The 10,432-nt window shown below is 38.1% G+C and overlaps 1 pseudogene; it reads left to right on the top strand.

The window, feature by feature from the left end:
- The first annotated feature begins 3,274 nt into the window (after nt 1–3,274).
- The window catches only part of LOC102424945, a 16,181-nt pseudogene continuing 9,023 nt past the window's right edge, over nt 3,275–10,432 (top strand).

The following is a 10,432-nucleotide window of genomic DNA, read 5'->3' as shown; positions in this document are numbered from 1 at the left end:
AATTTGCCACCTATGGAATTTTCTCTGCCCTTTTCAGGTTTATTTATAACTTCAATCTGGAACATTTGGGTTTTAAGTTTCACAGTTTTTACAACTAACTCTGTAAAATGGAAGTATCTTTTATTACTTCTAAAAAAGTATGTTTTGTGAGTTTCTGGGGACTGACTCTTCAAATGTCCTCTGATTGCTAAAAACTTTCATGTCCATCCTCTCATAATATTTTTGAATTTATGGATTTTACAATATCCCTTCTTGACTTTTATTTCTCCAGGTTAAAGAATTCTATTTTTTTAAAATTCTACTTACATAGTAGCAATTTTTTTTAAGCTCCATAATTCATGATACCTCCAACTTTTGTGATGAGGGGTCAGCTTGCTTTTTCGAAGCCTTGCTGCCAAAGAATATGCTAACTAGTTGTGTGACCTTTTAGACAACTTAAATTTGGGTCCTCATTGTCCTTATGCTAATGTAGATATTATATCACATATCTTTTAGGATTGTTAAAATAAATAAAGTTATTCCAAGGCCTAATGTTGTTACTTAGATCACAGATATCACTAGTAAATTAACCCATTCATTTAAGTAGTATGTGTTGAAAATTAGTTTGTGGTGATTAGAAGTTGAAAAGACACAAAACAGACCAGCCCTGTTTTCATTGATCTAGTAATTTGTACGCTCATATAAGGATAAGGGGGAGGAGGACAAAGATGTTAATTGTGATGTTCTTGCCCCACAAGTAAGAAGTCACCACACAGGATGAGACATTGATCACAATTCCAAATTTTCTGTCTTTTCAAACTTGTAAGCAATAGAATAGTACATAGTTGAAATCCTAACTATGCATTTAATAGTTAGAATATTACTTCCGTAGATAACTACAAAAAACAGATATCTGAGCCATACCCCATGAATTTTCATTTATTTAGTTCATTCATTTAGTTTTTAGTGGGGAATGCTATCTGAATGTTCAAAAATGGTGAGAGGTATTTTTGAAACATAATTCAACTAACAAAAGAAATGGTCCTCTGGTCAAAGATGGATGGTTACCTATAGCATTACCCCTAGACCAGCTGGGAATTACTGCCTTAATTATTTTATTACACTGTATAGACTTTTCTTCACGTGGTAATTTCTTGCCTGAAGTGCAGTTGCCAAAAATGCATAGAATATTTCAGGTCTGTATGTATTATTATTGTTAGAAGTGTACAATAATATTTTCTGTTTTGCGTTCAACACTCTTAAACAAAAATTCTCAACATTCCAACATAGTGTGATGATATATACAAGGCAAAGCCCATAGTAATTGCTTCAGCCTAGAATATGACTGAATACTAGAGAATCAAATTTAAATTGAAGACATTTTTAATATTTAATATAGACATCTATATGCTAATTCTGTAAAGTTCATATGCTTTCCTTCTTCCATTTATATAATTTATCCTGATCATCTTTAGATTTTGCTACTCATGTACCATTTCATTCTCCAGATATATAATAATATCTACAAATTTAGCAGGCTTACTAATTACTTTAGAAATCATATTAAAATAGTAAATAATTAAGCTCTCATAAGCATTTTTAGAAGCCCTTCCATTCACAGCTTTACATTAATCTACTTTTAATCTATGTTCATTGACTGTAATTCAAATGTATCCATAATCTATTCTTTCCATATTTTTCATAATCCTTTAATTTTTCAATGTGTTTACCTTTTCCAAAACATTTGACTGTTGTAAGTCTAATTTTTCTATTTCTAAGAAAGAAAAAGTAAATAAACAAAAAAATTCAATTATTAATCAAAATGATCTTCATTTATAGAAGTTTTGCTATCTTTTTCAAAATATATACAATTCCATAAATTTCCTCTAATCCTACCTTCAATGCATTCGACTAAGTGGAAATAAGTATGCAAATGAGACTAACTGGCTATAATTCATAGTTATTCCAGGAGCCCCTCTCAGGAATAAAATCAATAGGCATTCTTAAAAAAACTATTAATTACACCACATTTTCATAATTTTACTCTGACATTTTTTTCTCCAAATTCTGATAATTGCTTATTTAGTAGTCTCTAGTGTTTCCTTAACATGCTGGCTTTCAAGTGTCTTTACCGCAGCTGTAAGGAACATAGCTGTAAGATATACATATTTACATGGCAGCTACAGACTGTCCAATGCAATGGTTTACCAGAGACACCTCCTCCCTCCAACCTATACTCTCCCTCTAATTTTTTTGGATAATAGTAGATACAGATTGAGGTAGAACCCAAGGTGTATACAGGCATGCATGTCATTGAGCTTTTTTGCTGACCTCTACAAATGGGCATCCTGAACTGGATGTGATTTGTTTGGCAAAAATGAAGATATGTCACAGTTCTTCCACTTTTAGTGTTCTGGATCAATGAACATCCATTGTAAATGTAATTCATATTGGGTCTTTGCCTTCTTCTAGTATTGTTGTTTCATTTTGGTTCTGAAATTTACCATTTTCTATAGAGATTAGAGATCAGGTCCTATCAGTGAATAGACATAGGATGTGATTTGAGCTTTTTGTAGTCTAGAAGCGATGCATGTGACACACTCATTATAATGATGGACAGAATTCCAGAAAGTTAAAAATTCTAACATTTGCATTAAAAAAAATAAAGGAAAATAAGGCTGTTTGACTGTGACTATTTGCCAAAGGCACTAAAAATCATTTCTTTTTACAAACGTTATTCAAGGCAAGAGGAGTTTGGAATTTTCTCCTTTAAATATAAGAAGCATCTTCTTTATTTCTTAGGATGATGATGAATCATTTCCAAAAATATATTCTTTTGAATTGAAATGTTTCATGCTTGAAGAAAGCCTAAGGCAAGTAAAGTTTAGACATCTGAAATTACCAAGTTTCATATGCTAACATATAATCAACTGATATGTATGCTATATTAAAAATGTAAATATCAGTAACAATTCTTACTTTCTCATACAAAGGTTTTCTCTCAACTTCTAGGAATATTAAATTTACTTTCACTGTTAAAAATCAGGAATCACAGCTACAGAGCTGAGGTCTAGAGGACAGGCAGCACAGGCCCCCGGCCTCCATCCCCACCTCCTCCCCTCCACCCTCAGCCCCAGCAGCAGAGCCCAGGCCTGGTGAACCGCCTACATCCACAAAGTAATTAGTAAGCCTACATCCTCATGGCCCTGGAACCTCTCAGGGCATGGAACTTGTGGGCTATAAAAACTCATCCTCAGTCTGGGCCACTTTCCCTGGGAAATCCTTCCTGAACAGCATGCTAGTGGTGGTTGGTGTCCTGGTTGGCAAAGACCTGTCAAGGATTTTTCGTGAATGGGCTGACACTTGGAGGCCAGAAATGTCTGTTATCCGGGACTCAGTGCTGCTGGATGAGGAGTTTACTATGGATCTTCGAACCAAGAGCAATGATGGAGCCCCCTCCTTCAACATCACTGTCACGTGTCTGTCAAGACAAGACATTAGTCCTGCTGATGGGCAAAGAAGTGGTATGCTCAACAAGAAATGTAATGAAATGGCCTCCCACTGGAGGCGTTCCCAGCACTGACCTGGTTGTTCCCTTCTACCTCACCACTCCCCGCTACTTTTGCACTTCTCTCCTTCCCATACACACACAAACACCATTTTTAATTAGGGGGCCATTACTCCACACCCTTTATTGCTGCCAAAACCACATAGACTTGGGCCTAGGGCTGGGTGGACAGACACCTCCCCCTACCCATACCTCTCCTGAGTGTGTTTTATTTTGTTTTGTTTTGTATCCTGAATAAACAAGATGCTACTAAAAAAAAATAAAAATCAGGATTTGTAAAATTAAGTTAACTAGCACAGAAGATAACACTTGTAAAATTAAAATAATTTATAGGAAGAGAGTCATAGAAGTGAGGTGGAAATGTCACTAAGATTAAATATTTGCTGAATTCTGTAATTAAGTAAATATAGTAAAAATGTCAACACCATTTTAATTAACTTACATATGCTATCTCATCACAGAATTCCCTACTTGAATAGCAGACATAAGGAAAACATATTGAAAAAGAACAAAGGGGTCATTAAAATACATGTAAAATGGGAACTAGGGCACAAAAATGTTTAAATAACTGCTTTTTTAAAAAAAAATCTTTATTGTTGAAAGTATTACAGATGCCCCCATTGACACCTTCCACCTCACAACCCCTCCCCCCAAGCCTTCACCATACTCTTGTCTATGTTCATGGGTTACACATATCTATAATAATAAAAGCATAATATGTTAATTAGACTGCACAGCCAAATGACCTTCCAGATGTCATTCTGGACATCCTTCCAGATGAAGCCACAGCGGCAGGGACTGAGGCAGAGTTGGTTAGGGGCAATCAGGCAGGTATGCAGAGTGGTTAGGGGCAATCAGGCAGGCAGGCAAGCAGTTAGAAGCGATCAGGCAGATAGGCGAGTAGTTAGGGGTGATCAGGCAGGCAGGCAAACGGTTAGGAGCCAGGGTCCCGGATTGTGAGAGGGATGTCCAACTGGTAGTAGGACATCCGCTGAGGGGTCCCAGATTGCGAGAGGGTTCAGACCAGGCTGAGGGACTTCCTCCCTCCCCCCGTGCATGAATTTTGTGCACCAGGCCTCTAATATACATATAAGTTCTTTGGTTAAACTCTTCCCACCCTGTCTTTCCTCTGAGATCCATCATGCTTCTATGTCTCTGGATCTATTTTATTATTAGTTTATTGTGTTCATTAGGTTCCAAATGTGAGTGAGATCATGTGTAAATAACTGTGTGCTTTTCTTTTTTCTTTATTTTTAAATCCTTACTCAGGGATATACTTTTACTGATTTGGGAGAGAGAGAAACATGGATCAGTTGCCTCCTGTACAACCCTGACCAAGATGGAACCCACAACCTTTTGGTGTACAGGACAACACTCCAAACAGCTGAGCCACCCAGGCAGGGCTAGAACTGTGAGCTTTTATTTTATGTAGTATTTTGGTTTTATGTCACTAATTTCATTTGACAAAGTTTTTCAAGAAATAAATATGGCCCCAGCCGGCTTGGCTCAGTGGATAGAGCATTGGCCTGCGGACTAAAGGGTCCTAGGTTCGATTCCGGCCAAGGGCACATGCCTGGGTTGCAGGCTCCATCCCCAGTGTGGGGTGTGCAGGAGGCAGCCAATCAATGATTCTCTCTCATCATTGATGTTTCTATCTCTCTCCTTCTCCCTTCCTCTCTGAAATCAATAAAGAAATATATTTAAAAAAAGAAAAGAAATAAATATGTATCGTAGGCATAGTATTGAGAGTTCAAAAACTTTTATTTAATGAGATAGCTACTCTAGGAAACTTAAAGTTTAATGAGGAACTAACATTTAAACTAATAAGTATAATATATTGAGTTGATTTCTACATGTTTAGAAGAAAGGTTGTCTTAAAGAAATAGCCTGGGCTTTGAAATGAGAGTGAAAAATGTTGATCCTTGTTCTGCCACCACAAGTGGTATGAATTTGTCATGCCACTTAAACTCTCAAAAATACTATTGATCATCTGCAAAATGAAGATATAAAGTCCTAGAGGTATGAGAAGGTTTATATGAGAAACGGTACTTAGTGGAGTACATAGCACATAGTAGGCATTCAACAGTGGTTGCTATTATGTTCAACAGTGAATCATCTGTTTCAAGGTGAAGGGAATCAGAAGGACTATTAGAAAGGCTTTAATGATAAGATACTATTGGACCTTAGCCTCAGAGGATGGCTTTTATATGCTGTCTGCCATTAATAAAATTGTCTCTAAGCTATATTTGTCCCTGACCCTTATAAAAAAGGTAAAAATACAAAGAGTGATAATGAATTAACTACTTTCAACATGCCTAAACCATATTACCTTTGTGCCGGGAGCCAGTCCATCCTTGCTGTTTCAACTTGATACATTTACTAGGGACCAGGACAACTTCAACTATGTTTTAACAGCTTTTCTGAAAGGATGCCTTGGTCTTTCCAGTGGGTTGACAGAAAGAGACTACTCAGGTTGAAAATAGGGAAATAGAGTTCATTTTCAGATGGAAAATGGGAAAGTTAACAGATTGCAGCCCTGCTATTTTGAAGACCTTCAGTTCTGTCAACACTCTTATCATGCTAGGACCTTGTTATTTTATCTTTTTCTAAAGAGTCATGGACAGAAATATTTGGAATAAGGACAGTGGTTAATTATGGTTTTTGAGGAGAGCTTGGAAATGGGTGAGACTATTAACAAGAGCAGAGGTCAGAAAAATAACATACAAGCATGATCACAGCTCATTCTCCTCAGCTTTGAGAAATTGTTCTATTGGGTCAGAGAAAATGAGAATCATGTATTGATACATATGCATAGAGGGCATTCAGTGAGCTAGAAGATGGCAGAATGAGAAGAGCACATGACAAAGAAACTGGTGGGGCTAGTGGTACAGGGGAAAAGGGAATCTTACTCAGGGAGGGCTGAAGGCTTTCTGGATAAATAGATATCTTAGTTGAACAAAGGCGGGGGGATCTTAGGGTGGGAGAGAAACAGCACTGATAGAGAGTAGAACTTTGAACTGATTAATTAAATACCTAAAATATACATTCTTAAATAAGAAAATACTGAGATACTTTTAATTAGCAAACTAGAATCTTATCTGTCCTCCAATGATGTTTTTATCCATCACTATTCTGAATATAGAACAGTGGGTGTTAGAAGACTAAGGTTGGATCAAACACAATTAATTTGCTCAATTGAAAGTATTGGATGAATTGTGCCATCACTTCATGGGCACAGAAACACACGTTGGGCTCTGTACCTTTCACATCTCTCTGTCCTTTTTGGTAGACAGAGTAGTTTTATCAACCTTCTGCACTGTTGAAAAGAGAAGGTTGTCTGGATGGGGTAGTTCAGATAAGGTGAGTAAACATTCAAAAGGCATCACTTCCACTCTCCTTTTAGGGGAAATAGGCTAATATGAAAGAAAATTCACTGGAGGACAGAGGTGAGGAGGACAAACAACATAGTTCTTTGGCCATGTGGTTGTAAGTAGTGTCCATTCACATAACAAAAGAGCCTGTACTCCCAGGCGCTGGCACTGGGGAGAGGCAGGGCTTGATCACTTGAAGGTGGCATAGAATTTTCAATTACAGTTGACATTCAATTTTGTATATTAATTTCAGATGTACAGCATAGTAGTTAGACAATTATATAATTTACAACATGATGCCCCCAATAAACCAAGTGGTCACTTGGCACCATACATAGTTATTACAATACTGGGGGCCCCGTGCACGAATTAGTGCACCTTGAAAGAAACTGTGGGCCACGAGGCTGCGGTGGGGACAGGGGCAGGTCTCCGCCCATCCTCCACCCCCCTGCCTGGCCCCTCCTGCTGTGACACCGGGTCCCCTGTCTGCCAGCAGCCTGGCTCCTGCCACCGCCGCTCCCATGCACTGATGGCGCCAGCCCTGCTCAATTGGGACCGGCGTCAGCAGCGGTTGCAAGCGGGACCAGCTCTGTCAGCAGGTGTGAGTGGCAGCTGCTGCTCCCCCGATAGCCTCTCAGGAGCAGAGGGAGGTGGAGAAGCCCTGAGGGGCGATCAGGGCCAGCTGACACTGCTCGCACCTGCTGATAGCGCCGAGAGATCAGGGCTTGCACTGGGCTCCAGCATCAGGTGTGAACATCAGCTCCAGCACCAGCATCTGGAAGGACCATGTGCGCAGGAGCAAAGAATTTCAGTAACTACCAGAGGCTTGCCCCAGTGACAGTGACCGGCACCCCACCTTGGTCTGGCACCCCCACTCACCTACTCCACCATCCCGCCATAGCCGACGCCCATCATGTTCCATGCTCTGCCACCTGCTGCCGATGCCTGACATGTTCCCCACACACCCCCTGGTGGTCAGTGCTCATCATAGCGACCAGTTGTCCAGTTGTTCAGTCGTTCGATTGTTCTGCCATTCAGTCTATTTGCAAATTAGGATTTTATATATATAGACTAGAGACCTGGTGCACGGATTCGTGTACTGGTGGGGTCCCTCGGCCTGGCCTGCAGGGATTGGGTCGAAACCAGCCTAGTGCATGGATTTGTCTAGGGCATGTCCAGCCCAACTCGCCTAGTCCCCATTGGGGCCAACTGGGGCTGTCTCACCCAGTCTCAATTGGGGCTGATCTGGGCCAGCCGGCCAGGGAAGGACTGTGGGAGGGCTCCAGGGCATGTCTGGCCCATCTTGCCCAGTCCCAATTGGCCAGACCCCAGCAGCAAGCTAACCTACCGGTCGGAGCATCTGCCCCCTGGTGGTCAGTGCGTGTCATAGCGACTGGTTGAACGGTCGAACAGACATTTGGACACAGCATATTAGGCTTTTATTATATAGGATTATTGACTACATTCCCTATGCTATACTTTACATCCCCGTGTTTATTTTGTAACTACTAATTTATACTTCTTAATTCCTTCACCTTTCTTACCCATTTCTCCAAACCTCCTGCCCTCTGGCAACCATCAGTTTGTTCTCTGCATCCCTGGCTCTGTTTCTGTTTTGGTTGTTTATTTATTTTGTTCTCTAGAGATCACATGTAAGTTAAATTATATGGTATATGTATTTCCCTGTCTGACTTATTCCATTTAGCATAATACCCTCTAGGTCCATTCATGTCATTGCAAATGGTAAGATTTCATCATTTTTTATGGCTGAGTAATATTCCATTTTATATATGTACTACAACTTTTTTATCCATTTGTCTATTGATGGGCACCTGTGTTACTTCCATAACTTGGCTATTATGAATAATGCTGCAATGAACATAGGGGTGCATATATCTTTTCAACTTAGTGTTTTAGATTTTTTTCAGATATATACCCAAAAGTGAAATTGCTAGGTCATAAGGCAATATAATTTTTAATTTTTTGAGGAACTTCCATACTGTTTTCCATGGTGGCTACACCAATTTTCATTCCTACCAATAGTGCATGAGGGTTCCCTTTTTTCCACATCCTTACTAACACTTGTTTATAGATTTATTGCTGATAGCCATTCTTATATGTGTAAAGTGATATAGTGGTTATAATTTGTATTTCTGTGATACAGATGGCCAATAGACATGTGAAAAGATGCTCAGAATCACTTCTTTGGGGAAGTGTATATTTAGGTCCAGGAAACTGGCATAAACTTTTAAATTACTCTGCAGCTCACTTCTAAGACCCCACAGATATGAGGGCTTAAATTTCAAATCTAAGCTTTTGAAACTCAATTTTTGTTTCTTTCAGACTAATGCCTTTGAGATAAATATTAAAGCATGTTTGAAATTCAAAAATAAGCATTGTCTTTCTAGTTATCTGAACGTTTCCTTTCCCAGAGATAGGCAAGGTGGAAAATCAGAGCTTCCCAGACTAGAGAAAAATCAAGTTTATGTATATGCAGATATAAATGTATAAACTCTATCTAGATGTATATAGCTATATCTAGATATAGCTATATATGTGTTTGTAAGTTTATCTATATATACATACGAATACATATATAGCAAATGTGTTTGTAATATATAGCATTTATATCATAAATAATATGTTATAGCTATTATTTTTTTTGAAACACCATTTCTAATTGCTTTTCCTTTATAAAAAGTGTTCCATCAAGAAATACATTTGGGAAACATGGGTGCTTTGTGTGTTTTTTGTAAGTGATGATATATTACCATATTAAATGTTATTTAGAGCTGTGAAATATATGTATATGTTTTTAAAATTTTATTCATTGATTTAGGGAGAGAGAGAAACATTGATTTGTTGTTCCACTTATTTATGCATAAATTGGTTGATTCTTGTATGTGCCCTGACTGGGGATGGAACCCACAACCTTGATTTATTGGGTTGATATTCTAAGCAACTGAGCTACTTGGCCAGGGCCTAGAGCCCTGAAATATATTTTTAATAGATTATATTTTAAATACCAATATTGTTTAAATTTTCTTCATGAATTAGGGATTTTGGGGTAAAAATGTGTCAACAACATTCATTCCTTGGTAAAACATTGTACATGTTTAAAAGTTCTATTTTATTGTTATTGCTATAGTTTTCAATAAAGATGGAGGACAGTTAAATAAAACATGTTTAAATGCCTGTGACTGCCTAATTAGTAAACATTTTTTATGATCTTAGGATGGGTAGGACTCTTGTAGCTATAATATAAAAATTAGAAATATAAAAAACATATTTGTAATATTTAGATTTAAAATGTTTTTATTAAAAATATGCCATAAAGTTGAAAGACAAATGAAAAAAATAGTTGCATTATCTGACTATCTTATTTTTCAAAATACATTACTAGCTTCCATATTTCAGTAAGAAATACATAAATTTGCTCGAGAAACCAGATGGCGGCATAGGTAACACGGAGTTTGCTGCTCGACATCATTTCAAAAATACAACTAAAGACGGA

Source organism: Myotis lucifugus, unplaced genomic scaffold (assembly GCF_000147115.1).
Source record: "Myotis lucifugus unplaced genomic scaffold, Myoluc2.0 scaffold_174, whole genome shotgun sequence".
Taxonomy (NCBI): domain Eukaryota; kingdom Metazoa; phylum Chordata; class Mammalia; order Chiroptera; family Vespertilionidae; genus Myotis; species Myotis lucifugus.
This window is presented reverse-complemented; position numbering and strand designations above follow the sequence as displayed.